Genomic DNA, 24453 nt, shown 5'->3' with positions numbered 1-24453 from the left:
GTAGGGCATTTTAGTGTTGCCATAGCATTATATGAAGCAAAACTGCACTTCATTAGCAGTTACCAAATAGAATGTAATGTCTTTAAAATGTATTTACTAGTCCACCTATTTGTTATGAAGTCAGATCTTTCCCCCGTGTTGTATATGCACAATGGCAACATATAATATACAGATGAGAAAGATGCAAGAATGATAACTCATATTTGTAAATGCTTCTAAATAGTTAGAGGACTTTGACATCTATTACCAATTTATCACATTTTTCACTTCCAGTGTTCCAATATTCAAAGCAATCCCTTCCTTTGCCTTATTTCCTTCTTTTAATTAGTCATGCTTATATCCTAGAAGCCATGTTGATTAGTTACCAAGTTCTATTTATTCTACCCATTCAATGTTTCTTATATCTGAAACCCCATTTCTATTGCTATTATTCCTTCTATTACTATAAAAATTTTCCGAATCTTCTCCCATTGTTATTTACTCATTTAACAACAACAAAAAAATCTCAAGAGGATAGAACTTACTTTCAGGAGGCTGATTTTCCTCCTCAAAAACAGTACATCTTCATTGTCTATAAAATAAAATTCATATTACTAACACCCAAAGTAGATGGAATCAATCTTTCAGGACTTACCTCTCCATCATTCTGTACCTGTACCATCTGGTTCAGGATTGAAACTGAATTTTAAAATAGATGTACTCTTTTCTACCTTTCTTTACTCCTTTTTACTCTTTATGTAACACCTATGTTACAGGACTTATAATTTCCAAAGAACTGGTGAGTGACACTAAAAAAGGCCTCTTTCTTTACCTGACATTGTATATGAATCGTTCCTCAAATACCTTGTAAGGGTCAGGAGGTGAGTTAAACTGGCTGCTACTCTTGTAATTTTGATTGGTATTGGAAACCAAATGGAATTAAGGGGGTACAAGAGGTTGCAATGGCGTATCCTCTGCAATAGGACTTAGAGTGTTCTGCCACTTTCCTAGCCTTCACTTTCATGTCTTCACACTGAGAGGAGAGAATGTTTTGCACAGTAAAGCAATGGATGATATAATAGCAAGCAATCAGTTTTAGCTAGGAAAAGTAAAGTTTTGTTTGTTTCGAAAAATGTGAGATTTCAAGATGAATGGGATTTACTGGCTCCACACAGGGGACCTGGCGTGATGAAGCAGGGGCCCTGCAAAGACTAAATAGAAAGAGAGGGAAGCCTACCAAAGGAAGGACAAAGACTGGAAGCAAACTCTAAAGAAAATAAGAGGAGGCTGACAGGAATAGATTTTTTTGGGGGGGCAGGGGCCAACGTAATCTCCACTTCAAGAGATTTCTGTATATTATGTCTCAAATGGTGTTACCAGTTCTGGATTCTGTGGGTCTATTTTAGCTACACAAAATAAACCCCTATATAAAATGTTCCTCACTATCAAGACTGATGATACTTCCTCCCCCACCACACACATACCAAGAAAGAATGAAAAGGTTAATTCCCCCAAATAATGAGGCTTTCTGAGGAGAACAAGGTGGCTCTCAAGAAGACTTGAAAGTTGAGAGATTAAAAAAAAATTGACTTTAGATTTTTGTGTTGTTTGGGAAAAGTAGCTGGGATGAGGGTTTATATGGATGTGCAGAAGACTGCATGATTTTAACTTCTCACCTATGCCAAGGAAGTGAGTGCCTATGTCTAGATTTCTACATCAGCTTGCCCAAATGTGATACATAAGAGAAAGAGGAAAGGTGAAGCATAATAACTGTCAGCAGGCAAACTTGACAAAATGGAACCAGCCTCTATTACAGAGATATAACTGCCTGGCAGTGGAATATAAAAGCTCGGAGGAGGCTGGTGGTGAAACTGATCCACCCCAAAGGAGAGAAATATTTTATTATGGAGATTGTTTAAAATTGCTGATGGATGGTGATGATAAAAAACACATCAGCTTTGGGGGCACCTGGGTGGCTCTGTTGGTTGAGCATCCAATTTGTGATTTTGGCTCAGGTCATGATCTCATGGGTTATGAGATCGAGCCCCAACTGGGGCTCTACTTTAGGTGAGGAATCTACTTGAGATACTCTTCCTCTGCCCCTCCCCCCTACTTTCTCTCTCTCTCTCTCTCTCTCTTTCTCTCTCTCAACTAAATAAATAAATATTTGAAAAAATATCCATTTTTAATCATCTTTTATTATTAAGAAAATATTTTGGAGAAAGAGTACTCCCTTGTTGCCTGTACAGTGTGTTCTCCCACAACATTCTCTCCCCATTGCTTCTATATACCTGTTGTAGCCAGAGGAACACAGAGTCTCTGTGTCTTTCATTCTACAAAAACGTTTTCCCATTATGTCTAACGATGGATACTCAGAACTGATCCCTGAGGTAGTTTGAGTTTGTAGAGATAGGTGGGATAAGATTGGGGTAAATTTCCAAAATAGATGTTGCAAACTCTATAAAAGCACTCATCTTCCATTCACTCAGATGCATATCCCTCACTTCCAAAGTCTGACAGAAATTTGCTCTTGTGGAAATTGACATATCTTGCATCATACTATAGTTATTTTTGTGATTTTTATTTTGTTTAAACTTTTTATTTGGGGCTAATTTTACATTTCCAGAAGAGTTGCAAAAGCAGTACCAGAAAGTTCCCATAAAACCCTTACCTTGTTTCCCCTAATGTCGATATTTGACAGTACCATGGCATTTTGTCAAAACTAGGAAAACATTATTGGTATATTAAACTCCAGATCTTATTTGATTTTACCAGTTTTTTCACTATTGTCTTTTTAAAAAAATTCTGTTCTAGCATCCAATCCAGAATACCACATTGCATTTATTCATCATGTCTCCTTAGTCTCCTCTGGTCTGTGACAGTTTTTCAATCTTCCCTTGATTTCTGTGACCTTGACAATTTGAGGAGAACTCATTAGATATTTTATAGAATGTCTTTCAATTTTGGTTTGTCTGATACTGTTCTTATGGTTAGGCTCGATTATGGACTTTTGGGAGAAATACAATAGAGGTGAAGTCATATCAGGGGATGTTAGTTCTGTTTATTTGTTATAACATCTCTTTCTTCTACTAGAGTATGCAAAAGCTCTTTGATGTAAGAAAGAATGTCTTTTTCATTTCTTTATTCTTTAATGTTTTAAAGAATAAAATGTTAATAAAATGTTTTCTAGATAGTAGATACTGACTGCATATTTACTGAATTAATTAAAAAGTGACTAAATTCTTAAAATATTCACTATCTGGAAGGAAGAGTAGGGAATTTAATATTTAAAATCAGAGTCAAGAAAAAAAGAGGCCCAAGTCATAAAGTTGATAATTCAGTTAGGACAAGAAAATAGGTTTCCTTGACTTGCATATTTATGCCAAAATTAATGAATCAAATTGCTTTCTATTGGTATGTGGCATGTGTAGTTTCTCAAATCCCACAATTTGATCTTAGAAAGGAATTGATCCATTTTCTGTTTAGGGAAATCTCAAAAATTCATGGAAGCTAATATTCAGGACAGTATTAAAAGGTAGGAAATTATTATGTTAGCCAATGTGATATACTGCTCAGATTCACCCAGTTAAAATGTTATGATATAACATTAAGTGGGGATTTCAAGATTTCTACTTGTGCAGGAGGAGTAGATATTTGCGACCCCTGAAACTTTTTACTTTCTCTGATGTCTATATTATAGTTGGGTGCTTCCTCTGCCTACATATTGTATGCCAGAGTCAGGATTAAAATTGAAGACACATCTGGTCTCCTGAGGGGTTTAGAATTTGGGTGTTCAGTATTTACTTTCCTAGTCCTTAGCATACCAGTGTTCCCTGACAACAAGACTTCTATGTATGGTTATTCTTTGAACCTATCTGATAGGAACAAGGAAACTAAAATGAAAGCTTCTTATACAGGAAGCAGACACATGGACAAAGAATGCTGTTGTGAACGTGCATTTCTTGAAACACTTGCTGTAATTCCCTCAAGTCTTATAACCTTTCCTGACATCAGTGAAATTATTAGTTTTGCTCTCTGCTGTCATGTATCATGGTTACCTCTAATTGAAATGGAGGTGTTCCGAATAGCACAATAAGTTAAGAATCTTGCCAAGTGCCTCATTTGGATAATTTATAGTAGGATTCAAGGCTGATGAGTTCAGAGCCCATGAGTCCCCAGAGTCCTTAATCTTTGATCATATTTTGTGGTGGGACAATGCTTGATGAGAGTGGAGTTTGAAGATAACTACTCCCTGCAAATGTATTTATCAAATACCAATGTTCCTGGCAAAGTGATTTGAGATGGGGATTACCTATCACTGGAAATGAACCACAAGGAGTATCTTAATTTGAAGAAAGTACAGGCTTGATACTTTTTAATAAATTCCTGATATTGAATAAAACGTACCACAGCTCTCAAGTTTAAATGACTTTTTTCATCAGAGACATGTAGAAAGTGGGAAAAGAGCTAAGAAAGAAATGAAGGAATTAACATCTTTGGAAAAGATTCTGCTGAGAAGTGGCAATGATAATGGTAAAGAAAAAAAAGTAATTCTGGATCATATCAGGGCACATTCCAGTCTAGTGCTCCATTGTGCCTCTCCAGGAGTTGTTAAAATACAGCATGCAAAGCCCAGGAAATTTGCAATACATTAGGGCATATAAATAAAGTATTAAAACTTATCAGTTCGATTTTTACTCACTCTATTTATTTGGGAATCTGTTCAATAATGTGTATAATATTTTACATAAGACTTTTATAAATAAATAAATACACATGTGGGGAGTGCATATTGTAATTTTTAAAAATTGAGGTATGTATGCAATGAAGAAATCTTAATGAACACTGTCAGACAATCCCAGCACGATTTGTGAGAGTGTGAGACTGTCCTTTATAATGGAGCTGTCTTTCTAAATATTCATCTTTTCTTTCATGTATCAGTGGTGCTTACTATATATATCTATATATGGATATACCTGAAAATTTTCTAAATCTGTGTATTTATCTTATATTACTTTTTGGACTTATATTACTTTTTGGACTTTCATATGCTTACTAGACCCTGAAAAATAGTATTTCCATCATCTACTCTATTTTTATTTTAAGATTAGTGTATGAGTGCTTCTTTATACTCTAACACTCTGGTTTGATTGAAATTTCCAGAGTTCTTTCTTCTGTTACTTTTATAATCTGATGAATGATGAGTATAAACCCTTTTTAAGACCATTAGTTCTCATGTAATCAGTGATTCTCTGTTTAATCTTTGACACTTACCATTGTTTGAACTTTCTTGAGGTATATTGACCAGATATATCATAGTGTTAGAGATATGGACACATATATAAAGCATTGGTTTGACAATGTATGTCACTATTAGTGTTTAGATAGTATGACATTTATTTATTCATTCATTTAACACATATTTATTGAGTATCCAGTAAATGCTCTAAATGTGCTAAGGCATGATTATTGACTTCATACAGGATATAGACTGATAAGGGAGAAATATGCCTTTCCTTTCATCAACTGTGATAAGAGCTATGAAGCAGAGATACAAAGAGGAAAGCCTGATTTGGTTTAGAGGTCAAGAAAGGTTTCTAATGGAAATTCTTGTACCTGGGTGATGAAGGTGATGACACTCAAAATGGTGATACACGATGATGCTGAATGTGATAATACTAATGTCTATTTTTATTGACTGCTTATGAGTATCAGGCACTCCTGTGAGCACTTTCTGTGAATTCATCCATTTAATTCTCACAATAACCCTAAGAACTGGTTAGTAATTATTATTCTCATATTTCAAGTAAGGAGACTAAAGAACAAAAAGGTAATAATTTCTAGTTGTAATTGTTCAGCTATCAAATGGTGAAACTGAAATTTGTATGTTGTCTGCCTGATTCCATACCAAGTTTTTAATGAGCATAATGGCTGTACTGCCAAATAGAAATAAGAGATGATAGAAATAAGGCTAAGGGCAGATATTGCAAGCACTGGGAACAGCATGTAAAAAAAAAGTTGAATCATGAAAATAAAATGTGTTATTAAAACATTAAAGAAGAATACAGCAGCTGAAATATGGAGAAAATTTAAGTGAGGCAAGAGAGAGATATGGGGAAAACTGAATTGACTGAAATATATATGCAGGATTTGGATTTATATTATGGAGATGATGAAAAGTCATTTAAAGATTTTAAGCTTATGTAGTATAGGAATGCATTTGTGTGTGCGGGGGTTGGGGAGGCGGGGGGAGAATGCATATGATTTGTGCATGTGAAGGGAGCTGGTGTTTAAAAGATTATTCTGACCTCTATAGTGGAAATGGATGGCCAAAGGCCAAAAGTGAAGGTGAAACAATGTCAACCAAGAGATTTCAGTAGTCCTAGAAATATACTTTGGTGACTTGGAATACAGTTGTGATAATGGAGATTATCTGTTTAGATAATCTGTTTAGGTTTTTTTTTTTTTAGGACCAATAATCAATTAGGTCAGTGATGTATTAGATGTGAGGAAAAAGGAAAATAAAGATGTAGAAGAAAACCTTCCAATTTCTTTGTGTAACTGAATGGACCATATTTCCATTGCCAAGCTCAAAACCACTGAAAGAATAATAAGCCATGCAGTCAGGAGTGACAAAAGGACACTTAACCAGGCCTTCCATAATGTGTAATACCAATTTCTTGGTTAGAAAGTAGAAAAGAATCCTATAAGAGGGGCTAGGGTGCAATAATCAGGAAGATTGAGAAAAAAAATCAGAAAATGTAGTCAATAGAAGTCAAGGGAAAAGTTTATTTTAAGAAGGAGGGAGGGGTAAATAGTCAATCGATTGAATGTTACTCAGAACATTCAATCTGATGTGGTGTCATAGATGTCCCCATAAAACTTTCAATCTTACCAATGAGTGTTCTAAACTTCACTTCAAGAACTAACAGGTGTGCAATTTATATTCTGAAGCTTTTAGTTTATTTACTTTTAAAATAAGAAAAAAACTAAGAGGAAAAATAATTAAAATATGTGATCTCTAAAGTTCTTTCAAGTGCGAAAATTCTGTGATAAGTTAAACTGATTAATATACAGAAAAAAGTGTGGATATCAAGAGAATATTGGTACTCACTGAAATGATTTCTTTGAGACAGAGCCTACTGTACTAGTAACCATCCTTTAATAATAACCCTGATTACATCTAAGCACAGAAGATAAAAGTGGTTGGGTGTTCCATCTGGAAAACTATGAAATGAACAAACTGCAGGTATTTGCAGACAGCCTATCTTTCAATGATTAACAAAAAAACAGTCCTGGAAAAGGAGAGGCCATCTATTCTTATTGGAATCACCTGGAAAATTGTGCCTATATGTAGATCTTCAAGTAGTAACACAGCTATTTGAAGAGTTTTGTGGAAATAGCAATTATAGGGGTGGGATAGGAGGGTTAAGGATGATATTGAAGACTATGGTAATTATCATTCTGTTACCAAAATAATCACCAATCTCAGACATATGTACATGAGTGTATTGTGAAGGTTTGCAGAACTGGCAGCTTCGTAGAAGTCTGTCATTTCAAATGAGATACGTTAGTGTTGTTTATCAGCTATATACCATATTAGGAGATAAAGGGCACTATAATAAGAGACTTAAACGATGTATAGCATTAAGCCACATTAAGCCATGGTAAACTTCGCTTTCCTGACCTGTACACAAAGGATATTTATAGACACACAATGAAATAATAAGCATATATTAAGTATTCATTCATTTATACAGATTGTTTCAATACTTTTTTTATGTACTGTTTTCTGCTGGGCAGTAGGGCCTTCTCTGTAGAACTTGCATTTCAGTTGAAAAAAATAGCCAAGTAAATAAACTTGATCAATATAAAGTTAGGGTAATCTGACACAGAGGCATTTATGGAGGAATCAGAAGATCTTCCCAGAGGATGTGCTATGTAAGCAGGATCTTAGAGATGAATAGTCAACAAATGCTATGTGTGGTGGGGATAGAAAGATAATCCAATTTCGAACAAAAAAAAATCCAAAAGACCCAGAAGTGAGGAAAAGAATATTGTATCTGTGGTAATTCATGCAGGACAGTTTGCATGGAGAATTGAATGAGGTCGGAGAGTAAGAGCAAAGAGAAAATTGGGGACCTGTTCTCATAGAGCTAGTGTGCCATGCTTAATTCATATGGCAATCCAAGTGAATGATGATGGAGATCTGAGTTAAAGTTTTGATAGTAGAGATGGAGAGAGTTAGATATATGGTAGAGCTCTAAAGATGTTTGAGAAACAAGACTGTGTGATTGGTAGGGAATGGGGATTAAGGAGTCATCAGGGTTTTTTCTGGGACACTTGGATGGATAAAGGACCATTCACTGGGGTAGTGCCTTGGTCTGCTAGGGTGCTGTAACCATAGACTAGGTAGCTTAGAAACAACAGAAATTTATTTCTTACAGTTCTGGAGGCTGGAAATTCGATATCAGGTCCTCCTTGTGGAGTCATTCAGTTAAATGACATGTTGCTTTGCTTAGAGCTGTGAGTAGGATATTAGGCAAAAAGTAAGGGCAGCTGTGTCAAGAAACTTGTCTGTGTTATTACTCATTGCAATGCTGACAGTATGTGCCTGAAGATAAGAAGCTAAAGATTAAAAATATGGAGGATTGAAGAAGGGTTATCTGAAGAGTTAACTTCTTCTGGAGGAAGTTTCTCTTCTCTGGACAGAAAAGAGATACATATTTGGATATGTAATACCTGATGACTGACTAGCTTAAATGTTCTTTTTAAAGATTTATTTATTTTAGAGAGAGAGAAGAAGAGAGTGAGCAAGTATGAACAGGGAGAAGGACAGAGGGAGGAGATCTCAAGGAGACTCCTTGCTGAGTGTGGAGCTCAACACAGGGCTTGATCCCAAGACTCATGAAATCATGACCTGAGCAGAAACCAAGAGTTGGATGCTTAATTGACTGAGCTACCTTGGCATGCTTGACTACCTTAAATATTAAAGCAGTATTATTACATGCTTGGTTTGGTTAGAAAGTGACCATTTCTTTGAAACGCTGCAATAACTTCTTTCCACAAGAGACACAACTTGAGGAACCATCAGGTATCATGAAGAAAGGGTAAAGGCCCAATAGGCAGGTAAACACACATAGGTGCACACATATACACAGCAGATAAAATACTACTCATATAAACAAATGCACAGTAGACCCAAAATCCTATACATTTCTGAGCAAAGATGTAAGTGATGAGCATATGAACAGATTGAGCAAATTCCCAGAGACAGTACACTGCTGCCCCAAACTAAAAGACAGCCACTCTACTCAGTATAAAAAATCCATTAACCTAAGTGTCTGTCAAGTTATACACATAGACAAAGCATTCTGACAAACTTGGACTTTTTGCTTACAGTTGATGGGGTTCTTGTCTATAGACTCAGGTGAAAAGATTCATTTTATAAAACCAAGATTTCTTCCCAACCCCTATCACATAAATCTCCACATTTTAATTTTTTTCAAATGAAGCCTTCATAAAGGATCAATTTATCACCTTTCCAAGTAAGGGTAGTGGAAGCCATCGGGAAAGAGAATATCTTTTGTTTCTTGGCATAAGTACCCCTTTGAATTCACAACAGTATGTGAGCACGCTTACAGCATTTTCAATATAACATTAGAGTGTGAAAAAGAAAAGGCAGTGATCACCCTGAGAGAAATGCTATTGAGAATAACTGGAAAAAAGTCATCTTCTTCATGGTAAGATTCACAAAGTAATTCCATGGCAGAAAAGTCAAGGTAAATATTTACTCCCAACTTTCTTAGAACCTGCAGGAGGCTAAAACCTTCAGTGTTTCTATTTTAATATTTATCTCAGGCTTTTGTAAATTAGTTTCATGACCATCATTTCCCAAAGGGTCACTATTTGAGAAAATTGCTGCATGGGGACCATTCTCTGATGCTGATACAGGATAAAACTTTTTTTTTTTTTTTCTGTAAGGAAAAAAAATATCCCCATTGGCCCTTTGGCATAAAAGAAATCCAGCTTTTCTTTATATATTCTCATTCCCTCACCCAGAGGTTGGGTCATCCATACCACGTGAGAAAAATATATACTATTTAGCTATTTAGTTTGTGAGGGAATTAGAAGATAATCTCTTCTAATTTCAGAATTCAGGGCAATGGCTAAAGCACTGAAATAATTTTCAAGGAGTAAACTTGAATATTGCAAAGTATTGTGATTTTTTTCAGGATTAAATGGCACAAAACTCCTTTGCGATTTGATTTCTCCTTCATGCAAGGGTAAAGGAAACTCTGTGATTTAAAAAAAAAAATGTTTTTGCTTTCTATCTCATCTGCCACCATGTTCAGCTCCATGAGTTGTATCTGAATCTATTATAATAGAGGCTGGACATAAGTATTTAGTCATTGTTTATTTTCAGTAAAATACTGTCAATCATTTATCAATTTAGAATTCAAACAATGAGCTTATTTTGTATTAAATCAAGTATCTCTGTGGTATGTATGTGGGGAGGTGTGAGCATATATAGAAGATACTTTTCCACTTAAATAAAATTCTTAAATCAATGCAGTTAGCTATTAGCCATATTTTTGGAAATAAACAAATAGAGCAGGAAATCAGAGTAAAGATGTTATAGCCTCTTCTATGCTAGGAATCAGAGGAGATAATGGAGTAAAGGATTCACAGAGACAGCTATAAGGCACTTACAAAAAAGATTTAAGAATAAATTTTGAAATATTGGTTATCTGGCTTATAGTTGGTTACATCATAGTTTTGAGGAGAAAGTTTAAGATTACAGGTTAGATAAGATTCAGGATTTCAATTGTGTCTTCACCTCTTAATTTAGTGTAATCTTGAGCAAGTTACTTTATCTCAAAGAACCATAGTTTCCTTATCAATAAAATTGAAATGATAATATCTACCTTATTGAGTTGCCAAGAAGGTCAAATAAAAGAAAGCCTGTGAAATCCTTTTTAAATTATAAGAAGTTATACAAATATTAGGAATATTATGTGTTGAAAAATCTCCAAATAGATAAAATCTTAAAGATTCTTTTCACATTTTATTTATAAAAGACATCTATGAATGGCTTAATTGCCCAACCATCTTATTGGCAGAAAGTCTAGTGTCTCCCTATTGACTATTAGCAACATCCAATGGGAGACACACAGTTCTAAGAAGAAACTGTATGGTTTTCACTTTATAATTGGGAGAGAGCTAGAAGTTAATCAGTCCACCACTGCCAGAATTTATTGCTGTGACATGGTATTGCTGTTAAAAATTGATTGCACACTGTTTACCAGCTTGTGCTGGGCCACTGCAGATATTCCAATCATGTTGCCATGGCTTTCCAGAGAGGATGATCCTACTCATGCTAAAGTCAACCAAGTGCTCTGCATTGACTGCAGCTCTTAGAAAGTTCTAATATTTTCTTTACATTCTTTCCACTTACATTTCTGTATCTTCTGGACACAACCAGGCCCTAGGGACTGCAGTCACTTCAGGTCCACTATCAACCACACCAGAAACCCATTAATAGTCATCCTTTTCCCTGTCTATCAATTCACATTCTCAAGAGGAGCAAGATTTACTTCTAAATTCCTTGTTCTGTGTAGGTACTCCCTTGTCCTTCTATGGGAGGCTAACTTAAATGAATTTGAACTTGGAATAATTTACTTTTCTAAGAAAGTCTTCTAAAATAATTCCAATAAATTTCATACTTAACTTTCAGGGAGAGCCACTTTCAACCATGTCCAGAAGATTTTCTGCCACCTTCATCATTTGAGAAGAGAAAACAAAAATAAAATTAAATTCTTAAATGTAATTTTACCCTTCTAGTAGGCTACATAGTCAACAGAGTTTACTATAGATCAATAATTTTGAGGACCTCATGTATTAATTGGCCAATGTAAGATGCTATAACAAACAAATCTTAGAATTTCAGCTGCGTAACACGATAGACACTTATTTCTTTCTCATGTAACTGTCCAAGATGGCTCTAGCATCTAATGGGCCTTTGTTTTCTGCCATTAAATTAGGACAGAGAAGACATATTGGCTAGTTAACCTGCTTCAGGTTATATCACCTATGTATACATCTTATTGACAAAAACCAGTCAACCCCTCCTCAATCCATGAAATAGGAGTAAGGGGACTGGGAATTGCAGTTCCTGGCTAGATAATTGTTAACTAGCAACAACACAATAACATAAAAGGGAAAAATGAAACTGGTAGACAGTGAAGTGTCTCTGCCACATAATATTTATGCTGCTATCCTCTGAGCTCTTTAAATTCTGTTAAAATATAGGGTCGCATAGGTGGCTCAGTCAGTTAAGCAGCGAACTCTTGATTTCAGCTCAAGTCATGATCTCAGGGTCATGTAATTGAGCCCTGTGTCAGGCTCTGCACTAGGCGTGGAACCTGCTTAAGATTCTCTTCCTCACTCTCTGTCCCTCCCTCCACCCCCAAATAGAGTAGATTCTGTTCCAGTGTGAAGTCAGCACTCATCTTTGTAACTCATCTATTCTCGTGTGTTAATGTTCCAAGCATCAAACTCCTGATTCCAAATTTGGCTAAGAGAAGTTAACCACAGTAATGTGTCTTGGAAGGGACCTAGCCTCCTTTAAAAGGAACTTGGCATTTGAATTTTGAATTTTAGGCTGTATAATCTGTGAAGGAAGGTATAACTAAAAGGCTGAAAGTCAGAGAGAAATTGAGTAACACTGATGTCTGCCAACAATTAACATGTTACAATTTTCAGAGAATTTATTTAAACTATGTGTATTTATTGAGACAACTAGTTTAGAGTTTAAGAGTTTGTAGACTTTAGGTAATCACTGTACTCGCTATAAATAAAGTTGTACACCTAAATTTCAAAATCCACTATCAGTTTTTTCACTAACTCACTTTGTAATAGAAAGGTAAGCCATGTATAGACTCTAACAGAATTAAATGAAAGAAACAGATACAGATAAAGGACATTGTTGTCTTTTGATACTTACATTACAGTTTTCATTTTGTTGAATAGCTGAGATACAACTCTTCTAAACTAACCTGATACCATTTAACCTTTTTCTTTGTATGCATTCCTTAGTCTTTCCAGACTTCTGGTCTCTGTGCTACTCATTTCCTCTGCTAGGCCTCCTCTTCTGCCTCTTGGCATAGCTGACTCTTCTCATCCTTCAAGAGTCTCAACTTCAAAAAAAAAAAAAAAAAAAGAGTCTCAACTTTACTCTCCCTCATCCCAATCTAAGGTCACCATTCCCCCAACACCACCATTTCTCTAGAACTTTCCATCAGTGGCATTCTATTTGTTTCCTCTTTGTGTTTATAGAAACATCTGAAATTATTGTGTATTCATAAATCTCTGGTTATACATTCAGTTTTTCTAGAAATGTAGCTTTCTGCTTTCTTTTTCTAAAACCATACTGAATTCATATTAGGAAAGTTCTAGGTCACATTTCACTAGGTGATAGAAACTTTATCTTAATACACTAAGGACATCCCTAACTCTCCTCCTGCCACCAGTTTCTGAATTTCCACTAAATTTTAGGGGTTCACCTAATGTGCCTGTAGGGTGTGGTGTGTGTGGTGGGGGAGGGAATTGTGTGATTTGCTCTTTTTTTGTGAAACTAAATGAACTTTGAACTTCATCCATAGCATTGTATCCAGTTTTGTATTTTTTTCTATTAAGAGAGAAACCCCTTCCCCCAGTTATGTAAGCTTTAGGTTACAAAACCTAAAGCTATACCTGACCATACCTTTAGAAAGGCCATAGAACTAAATATTATATTTTCACTAATTAATCTGTCCATGAAAGTATCATTTTCATTTGTGGAGCTTTAAATTAAGAGGAATAGGGACAAATTGCTCTGATATCTCTGTCATTAGAGGGATGCTTGACACTTCTACCACATTTATGCCAAAAAAGAAGTCTATGTGGCTGCAGTGGCTGTGTTGAAAAGACTGATAGATTCTCATGCAAAAGTGAAATACAGTATATTTTGGTAACTCCAAAAGAAGGAATTAGAGAAGGGAACAAGAAATAAAGCAGGTTTATTGGGGACCAAATATATGCCAAGCACTTTACATTTTCTCATTATTTCTTATGGACAGAGAAATGCATAATACATATTATTCATATCTTTTTACAGAATAGAAAACATCAAGAAGGATTGAATTTCCTTCCCAAGGTCACTTATCTAGTAAGTGGCAAAATAGAAACATTCACTTCTTTATGGCTCCCAGTTCTTTACAGGTGCAGTAAATACCCTGTGGAATATGTCTCTGTTAGTATGATGTGCTTAAGACCAGCACTGCTATGTAGTATGAACATTACATTTATGTTTTGAAATAAAATACTGATATTCATTAAATGTATGTGAACTGTGTATTCTACACGTATTTTTGGGGTATCATATATATTTTGACCACAGCAACCAAACAGATACATGAAATAGAAACACAAATAAACAGGTGTATGCACATAAATTACCCTTTGCATGAGAGACATGGAGAAGAAACTGTATATGCTACAATGACACCTGTGGCCACAAGAGAAGCATTCCGAAGGAAGCTAGACGAAATAAGACTGGATTGTAGAATGTGGATGGGGATGGCAGGGGTGGGAATCTTATGGCTGGAGAAGAAAAAGCTGCTTTGGAAAGAGGGATAGAGGGAGCAATATAAAAAACAAACTCACAATGGAAGGAATCAAAATAAAATAAAACAAAGCTCTTCCATTATTTTCAGTCCCATAAGGAGCATGCAAAACAACAACTTGCTGTCAGAATGAAACTCTGAGTGTTCCCATCAGAACTAAGTTACATTAAACAGGAGCAGCTCTCGTGGTATTATCTGCTGTCATTTCTTGGTAAATCCGTGTCATTAGCATTGATTTCTCAAGGAGAGATTAAAAGAGGTTTAGTTAGGAGAGTAAGGCAGGAGTGGATATTATCCAAGCCAATGCAGCTCTGGGTCTCAAAGATGACATTTTCCTCTCTGCTTCATTAACTTGCAGAGCTTGTTGAGCTTTGGCTGTTTCTAATTAATTCTTTTACTGGCTTTTTTGAATGTGTATCATCACTGGCAAACCATATAAAATGAAGAAATCTCTCTAAGGTTTTACCCTTTTAATTATTATTTTTATTGCTTAAATGAAGCTCCAGAATTGCAAATGTTGACATTTTGGTTTATTCTAGTCATTAGAGTTTTCAAAGGGGGGAAAAGAAAAAAAGAAAGAGGAGGAGGAAAAGGGTACGGAGGAGAGGTGGCGTTGAGTGGAGGAAATGAGGGGAGGTTGGGTCTCAATTGTGGAGATAAACATTGAGAAGGGAAAAACAAACAGGTTTGTCAGAAGTGACCTCCATGATGGTTTTGCCCTTTTACAAAAGAGCAGGAAATGAAATATCATTAGAGGTAATTCCTAGTGGTCTCTTACACCAGCCAGTATGCAGATAACATAAGACTTGTTGTTGCCCATGCCATTTGCTTTTATTCAAGCAAGTAGTTTCTTGCAAATGGGGTACAGTTTTTTTGTGTGTTTGTCTCCTTTTGGATATTAGAAATAAGAATAACTTTGGGAAAAATAAATTTCAATCAAAACAAATTAGTTAACAAGGAAATTTGTTTAGGTGATTCCGAGAGCAGTCTCTTAGAAAAGCCAGCTCTGGCAGGCCTAATGAGTCAGTTTCAACTGATATTAATTGAACACCTATGTAAAAAAACAAACAAACAAACAAAAAACTATGTTGGCCATGCATATAAATGCTGGGGAGGATATTTATAGGTGGAGTATTATAAAGAGGTTCTGGAGAAATCTACCCTTTAGCATTTCCCCTCGAGTTATAGGACACATTCAAATAAAAGCATAACATATGCTATTACCAATAGTTTCCTTCTCATACATTGACAGGAAATTTGATTTACAAGTTCATTTTTGAAGTTGGGAGGCATTTTTCCTGTAGAATTGTGTTTAGACATGGTGTTTTAGTTCCCAAGCCACTTACAAAAGCCTATTTAAGTCATACTGTAGCTGAACTATAGTAATGTCCTAATAACACTATGGAAACTAAATACAAAGCCTACCAATGTTTTTGTGGGTTAATGCATTCAGAATTTAAATTTGCATCTCCAAGAAGGGGGTAGTGGGTAGGAAGTTATCTTAACTCCAAGTCCTTAGGGCCTCTTTCATTTCTACTCAGAGCTTCAGCAGGCCAGGGCCTAGAGATGTATAGAGGTAGGTACTGAAGTATCAGAGCACGATGTTGATGAATTTTGAGAAATTGGGGCTTCTGGTCTGTATTAATCCCTGGGGTCATGGTTTGGCCTGGCCAGTCCCTGGTTACAGAGTGGTTTTTCATTTATGTACCCTAAGAAAAGGATGAGTTTCTCTTACTCTCCCCCAGGACTGGCCTCACAACTTTTCTTTCCTTTTAGCATATCCCTGAAAGGATTGCAGACTTCTTTTAAGAATTTTTAAGATTTGTTTGCTTTTTTTTTTTTTAACTACTTATTTGAAGGCGAGGAAGATACAGAAGAAAAGGCTATTTCCTTTTCTACTTCCATTCCCATCTCCTCTTCCCTCAGTGTATTTTCTCATGTTGCAGCTTAAACCCTAGAGAAAAGCCAAAATCTATGCAGAATAATTTACATTTCAAAGAACAAACAGAACCAGTCATGCCATTCCTATCCAGTAAGTCAGAGAACTGAGAGGATAACACACTAATATAAAAAATAATAGTAACAGTTCATATTTATTGATTACATACTCTGTGCCACATGATGCCTTAAATAATTTGCATGTATTAACCATTTAATATTCAAAATAATTTTAAACCATAAGTATAATTCTTAACCCTTGTGTACAGATGAGAAAACTGAGGCACTGCCCAAGATCAAAGAGCTTCACAGGTGATGAGGTGATGACAGTTTCTTCAAAAGGAATGAGGCCTCAGAATGCTGCTGAGAAGACCAGTGTTGAGAGAAGACCAGTGTTGAGACAAGGATACCCTGAAACCACTACACTAAGAAAGGTTTTGTTCAAGGGATGTTATTTCTGTCCAGCCTCTCTTTGGTCCTAATCATTCACCACAGTTAGTTCAGCCCCTATAATGCCTAAATTGATTCTAGAATCTAGCAGGGTAAGACAGAGGGATACATTTCAAAGTACCACCTCAGGTATATAAGAAAATATCTTTTTTCTTACTTTTCTTTAACTCAACTTCATTTCTAAATATGATTCTATATTCCACCAGGTTTTGGAAAATTTATTTTAGTTGTTCTTGAAATGTCCCTAGCATAGGATGAGAGTCTAAGATCTGATGTGTAGATTGAAGGTTTGAAGAGATGCTGACACCCCATCATCATTCTATATAGATTACCTCAGGGACATCCACTGTTACTGATCTGTTTAGGTCCTCAGGTTCTATGTTGCCTCCAATCCATGCTTGAGACCGGAGTTTTGAATAGGTCTGAGAATGCTGTGCCTAGAGCCCACACACCCAGTTGCCTTTTTAATTGGAGGGTCTTGCCATTAACCAGCAATGCTGCCTGGATTTAAGGACCAGAGGCTTGTTGCTCTGGGACCTCCAGAATTTTCTTTCCCCAGTTCCAAACCAGCTAGGGAGAACTTTCTATTATGGGGAAGGATTCTCTTTTCACATCCCTTCTTAATGCTTCTTTCAGACTATACCCTTATGTCACTTGATTTTTGAAAACATTAAAGCTTTTCTGAAGGATTTAACCTTTCAAAAAAAAAAAAAAAAAGGTAGAAACAGCTGTAGGCTATCTTAGCCTTTCACCCTGAGCATGATAACAGTAGAATCAGAGAACTAGTTGAGTGAAGGAAAGGAAAAAGGAAGGAATGTGGAAGACAAATAAAATATAATTTTTTTAAATATTTCAAAATGTTTTCCAATCATAGCAAGATTAAGGAGGGATTCCCAGTAGAGGTAAAAAGGCAGGGAAAAGAAAGATGTAAGGGAGGCCACTCTCTCTTTGCTGGCACCAGCCAGTGGGTAGTGGGGATTTCTGCAGTCATAATTTCTATCAGGGAGGCATAGGCCATCCCTAGCCATTAGATGAATGATGGCTGGGATGGAAAACTGGGTGATGGAATAATTGAGGAAGGAGATGGGGCTTTCTCTGAGTTTCACAAGATTCAGGAAAGCAGAAACATGAAGGAAGACACAATAGATAGAAGACTACCTAGTTAGGGCAGTCCGGGTGGCTCAGCGGTTTAGCGCCTGCCTTTAGCCCAGGGCATGATCCTAGAGACCCGGGATGGAGTCCCACGTCAGGCTCCCTTCATGGATCCTGTTTCTCCCTCTGCCTGTGTCTCTGCCTCTCCCTCTCTCTTTCTCTCTGTGTCTTTCATGAATGGATGAATAAAATCTTAAAAAAAAAAAAAAAAGACTACCTAGTCAAATATAAACACTTGCAGCTACAAGCATGTAGTTTGGGTCGGGTCAAATACAGCCCACCATGAAGGAAAGCAGAGTCAGACTAGCACTGGACAAGCATGAAGCTTAGACTCGTGTACCTGTCCTTGCTCTGCCACAAACTGGCCATAGACCTTTTGCCTGGAGGTGTGGTTTCTCCTGGAGAACAAAGGACTTGTATTCTTCTATCCATTTGCTTCCTTCTACTTCTGCAGTTCTATATGCGCTACAGAAAATTTGACCCACCACTGAGATATTGGGCATGGAAGTTGTCAGTGTTTAACTGGGAATTATGAAATGAATGTATTGTGTGCTCTCTTTCCTCAAGGAATTTATAAAAACAAGGTAAAAAATAGGATTAAAGGTAAACACTAAAGGAAGCAGAATATTGTTTTCTTTGCTTTTCTGGCCTGATTTCAAACATCACCGTTCCTTTCTTTTATTCCTTGCATAAGCCATAGAACTTACTATTTAGACCACACCTCTCTTATTGTTCCTTTTCCTACCTCTGTGAAATTAGTCCCAATGAGACCATCACCATGAATACAAATGTATAGATGACCCAGTAAAGAACTGGTGTAACTCATGTGGCTGTACTAATGAACCAGTTCTGTAAGTACTTGAGGTGTTGGCATAGAATGTTTGTTGTGTTCCACACAGCAAAAACTAATTTTTCAGGGTTGCAGAGTGGCCCAATTCTAAAATGATTACTTTCACTTTCCTCAGATGCTGGGGTCCATTGTTTACTCCCTCTTTAAAAAAAATCCCAAGAGTTCTAGGCTCCAAACTGTGTCTGCCCTTTTCTTTGAAATTTCATATAGTTCCCTTCAAGAATCTACATCTTTAAAAAGAGACCTCTCCTCTGTAAATTGTTTTTCAAAAAAATAAACGAAATTATTGTGTGGAGTTCGGCAAGAGGGGAGGATTTTTTAGCATCAGTCAAAATTATTTCTTTACAAAATATCTTAAGATTCAGTTAAATTATTTTCCATTAGTGTGTTTTTATTTTTATTTATTTATTTTTTTAACTTCATTGGGGAAGAGAGGAGAATTTGAAAAGAGGATGAGTCTGTTTGCACTTGGATTTGTCCTTACATAACCATCAGGTGTTCTGGCAAACGATGATTCCGAGTTTGAAGGAATGCTGGAAAGCAGTCATCCGGAAGAAAATAAATTGGAGATTAAAAAATGTCTGGTTTTTTGCCATAGTGGTTTTTGAGTCAAATGCCTTTGACTTTCATGAAGATCGTAATGAATAAATACAGAAATGATTCAGTGTTTATGAGTGTTTGAGTTTTGGAGGAGGCAGACAGAGAGGTGACAGAGGGGGTGGCATTTGCTGGTGAATAAAACTTCTTCTAGGCAGGTGGCTAAATCTTGACAAACTGCCAAAGCACTTAACAGCAGCCACTGTTGCTCAAGGCACTCTTCCATGCTTTTAATTTTTTCCAGACTGAAATACCTTGAGCAAAAGAAGCTGCCAGCAACTGCCATCAAGGGAGGGTTGTATAAATGACAGAAAAAGAGGTTGAGTAAGTGTCTGAGCCAGGTGAGGCAATAGGTGGGCCTTCTGGTGATGGAGAAACGGCAAGAACAAGGTGAATGGGGGTAGCTGCAGGAATGTGAGAGTCTCAGGAAACCATGGGATCTGCTCTTTAATCTTCATAGAGGACATAGCAAAATCCTAGTAGACTTGGGAACCGTGTTCATGCCTGTTAGCCCACTGGTATGATGCCACTGTCAATCACGGAGTTATAAATATTGGATATTGATTGAAAAGATGAAATAAAATCTAAGTGGAGTCAGAATGGACTGGTAGGGCATAAGTCAGCTGAATTAAATTGGGTGATAAGCTGTGAGTAGTTATAGTTTGTCTTGAAAACCGAAGCCCAGGCCTGGCTTCTGGTTCCATGTCTCCTGTATCTTACCATGTGACTTTGCATGTCCAGGTAGCTTCTCCAGACCTTAATATCTTCATCCATTAAACAAAAACAACAACAAAATAACAATGAAGAATGATTGAATCATGTTTAATGATTAATCATAAATTCTAGGTTTGATACTGTATTACTATTTTTTTCCTAAGAGAGGCTTTCATAATGGTAATGCTCAGGGAGAGGAGGCAGAGGAAGTATGTTAAAATGTGATTAAAAATAATACATAAATGCAATAATTGAAATTGGAAATTCGAGCATCAGTGAGGTCACTTGTCCACAGGGGGAAGTTAGTTATTATAGAACATATCATTAACATTAACATGATTGAGAATTTATTTTTAAACTCAAGCAGTATATGATTTTGCTTGTAAATGTGCCTTGATGAAATGAAATCCTCAAGCAGGAGCAGGTTTGAGCTTTGGATGAGTTTAGTAGGTCTTACAGCTTTATGTATTATTTGTTTAGTATCTGTAAGATCATTGTCAGAAATAAAAGTTCCCTTAAGTCTCTCTCCTCTTTCCTACTTTATCTGCTCAGTCAGGAGTCCTATATGCATCAGGCACATACCCTTATACTGACAAAGTAAAATTTTAGTACATAGCTAGCTTGGAACATAGATTTATTCAAAATGAAATAGTTTCTTATTTTGTGACACTGATCATGGAGGGAAGACCAAATATATGTCCACCAACAGTGGTCTGCCTTTATGTTTTCTAGGAAAGGGTCCACTTAGAATATACTTTTGTTTACTTTCTTAAAGGAATTACTTTACTGTGGGGAAAATATTTTCTTCCTGATGCCACATTCCAATAGCTCATATTCATGCTGGACTGTAAAGGAGAGCCAGATATTATCTGAGGTCAATTTGACGAGAGGTGGTAAAGCAGTAGGTGCTGCCATAAACGTACGTATGTTTGAAGGCGAAGGGTCATCACCATAATTTTGTTACAAGTGCATTCTAAACTAAAAGGTCAAGTAGGAATTAGATGATGTACCTTTTTTGTTTTATTTCATTTCATTTTAGTTTACTTATTTATTATTATTTGGAAAGATTTACATAGAACTCTAGCAAGAAATACAGATTGACAGCATGATAGAATAATAAAAGCACTATTCCTGGAATTCAGAAATTTAAATTCTAAACTTCCAACCTTGAGCAACTCAAGATCTCTGAGCTTCTGTTTTGTTTGTATTTGTTTATCGTTATTTTGGGTTTTCTTTGTTTTAATGTGTAAAACAAGGGGAGATACGACAGTGATCTCTGTGGACCTTTTCAATCCTAAACTTTTCAATTACCTGTAATTGTATGGTACAACATTTTAGATTCAAAAGGGACATTGTCCCATATGCACAGGATACATGGGCATAGGCACAATGGAACATTTAATTTGAGAATGTAAAAGATAGGGTTACATAGGTAAGGCAGGTAAGGATGGGTCAGTCTTTGGAGAACCCTGAATCTTGAGTTATTTAATTTCATCCTCAACCAATTACCATAGAGTGGACTTGCTGAGGAAGGTGAATCTGAAAGGATAGAGAAAGTATTTATTCTTTTTCCAATCTGTCTCTCATACCACTCCCTAAGGTAGCCCTCTATTATGATTTCTGCCTTATAGATAAAAAAAAAAAAATTGTAGACCAAATAATGTGAAGGTCTTTTCCCAATATCTCAAAGAAGTTCAGTGGTATAGTGAGAACTTGAACCCACATCTCATAATCAGACTTTTAAAGCTAAAATAGCCTTAGAAGTCATTGAGTTTAAGACTCCAAGTATAGTGCTACTTTGACAAAACATATGGCTCATAAATCTTTCGCTTAAAATAAAAATAAAAGCAGATTTGGTAGAGATACTTTGTAACTATATAACTAAAATTTCCCTTTTCAAAATACCTATTTTTGTTTTCCCAACATAACCTCAATAGGGCATTCTCTAGATATGTAATAGCACTTTTAAAATTTGTCTTCTCTGATCTCACTTCTGTGCTTCTTCAACCATTGTCTCTGTCCTCCTTTTAATTAATGAATTGTTTGTCTGGTGCTATGCTCCCATATTTGTTCAAATGATGGAGCTGAAGTAAGACAATAAAAATAAATACTTCTGGCATGCCTGGATGGCTCAGAGGTTGAGCGTCTGCCTTTGGCTCGGGCGTGATTCTGGGTCCGGGATTCAAGTTCAACATAAGGCTCCCTGCAAGGAGCCTGCTTCGCTCTCTGCCTATGTCTCTGCCTCTCTCTCTCTCATGAATAAATAAATAAATCTTAAAAAAATTAATACTTCTAAGAATGTTCATCTCAATACAGTCATGTTTGATCCTATATGCCTTTGAAATTTATAACACTCTTTTATTCATTTAAACAAGTATTTATTTCTAGGCTATTCCAGTGTTGTGTTAAACAGAATATAAGCTAGTGCTTGCCTTTAAGAAAGTTATAGTTTAGTTTGGGAACTACTCTTGATAAGAAATAATAAATAACAATATACAAAAAATTATAGCAGTTTAAATGTTACGTTCTCTGGAATCTGAGTGGCCTCTGACTGATCAAAAGAATGTAGTGGAAGTGACACTGCCACTTCAGTGGGGCATGGATTTTAAGAGATTGGAAGCTTACATTTCTTACCTCTTTAAATACTTGAATTTGAAACCTAACTAGCATTCCATAAGGAAGCCTAATTAGTCCCACTAATAGCCTCATGTAGAAAGGAACTAAGACTCCCAACTGAAAAGTTCAACTGACAGCCACCACTAATTTGCCAACCATGTGAGTAAAACATCCTGGAAATGGATTTTCCAGCCCCAATCAAGGTGCTTGAACTGACCCTGGCAGAGCACAGACAAGCCACTGTAGTAAGGCTCTCCCCAAATTACAGATCTGTGGGCAAAAACTGATTGTTTTAAAATGTAAATGAATTAAGTTTGGAGATGGTTTGTTAGGTAACAATAGATGCATACACCAGGTTTTGTTTTGTTGTTATTTTTTTCTAAACATTTTCCTGTCCCTAAGTTCATTTGGACTTTTCTCAAAACTTAATTCCTCAAAGGTGTATATCCTGTCAAGTCTATCTATACACATTGCTACTCAACTGTTTCCCATAACTTTGCTTTATTTTTTGTCATAGTATATATTTCTAGCTTAATTATTACATAAATCTATTATTTGTTTTCCTTTGCATCACTAGAGTATAGGATTCATAAACTGAGGAATTTTCTTTTTGTGTAGTGCTGTGTCCATACACCCTAGTTTAGGGCTTGACATATAAACAATGCTGAATAACTATTTGTAAATAAATGCATGATAAGTGAAAGTACCAGGGTGGCTCAGAGTTAGAGGAGATCACAGTGACTTCTCAGATTAAATAACAAAGAGGAATTTGCTTACGAGGTTGACTGGGGAATATAAGGATTTGGAGAATGGAAATGGGGAAGAAGTTGAAGGACTTTTAGTTGAGAGAAATAGAAAAAATAATAGTTAAAAAAAGAGTGCATGGAATAGTGAAGTTAACTTGATAATTTGAAATGGAAAAATAATCTGCAGTTGTATCAAATAATATTTTTCTTTTACACTGAGAACCACTCACTTCTTTAGATAGTCACCTTTCCTAGAGTGGCAGTTATCCTCCAAGATGGCCCACCTTCTGGTATTTGTGCCTTTTGCTGTCCCCTATCACACTAAATGGGCGACCTGTATTACTAACAGGATTGCATGGAAATGATAATGTGTGACTTCTGAGAGTAGCTTACAATAATACAGCTTCTCTCCTGCTCTCTTGGATCGTTTCTGGGAAATTCAGCTGCCATGTTGTGCCTTTCCTCTATCAAGAAATCCATGAAGTGAGGAACTGAGGGTTTCTTGACGATGGCCACATAAGTAAGCCATCTCAGAAGCAAATCCTCCAGCCAATTCAAGCTTTTAGATGACAGGAGTCCTGAATGAGATCTTGTCAGCAACATCAGGAGAAGATCTGGAATCAAAACCAACCAGCTAAAAAAACCAAAACCAAACCAAAACAAAACAAAACACCCAACCAGCTAAGCTGCTTCCAAATTTCTCACCTACAGATTGTGAGATAACAAATCATTATTGTTGTTTTAG

At 36.2% G+C, this 24453-nt stretch overlaps 1 long non-coding RNA gene across 1 annotated transcript in view; it reads left to right on the top strand.

Annotated features, from left to right (window-relative positions):
• Positions 1–24453, top strand: part of LOC140635180 (uncharacterized) — a 315137-nt gene that overhangs the window by 283778 nt on the left and 6906 nt on the right. The window lies entirely within an intron of this gene.

Source organism: Canis lupus, chromosome 6 (assembly GCF_048164855.1).
Source record: "Canis lupus baileyi chromosome 6, mCanLup2.hap1, whole genome shotgun sequence".
In the NCBI taxonomy this organism is placed as follows: domain Eukaryota; kingdom Metazoa; phylum Chordata; class Mammalia; order Carnivora; family Canidae; genus Canis; species Canis lupus.
Note: the sequence above shows the minus strand (reverse complement) of the source record. Positions and strands in the feature narration are given on the sequence as shown.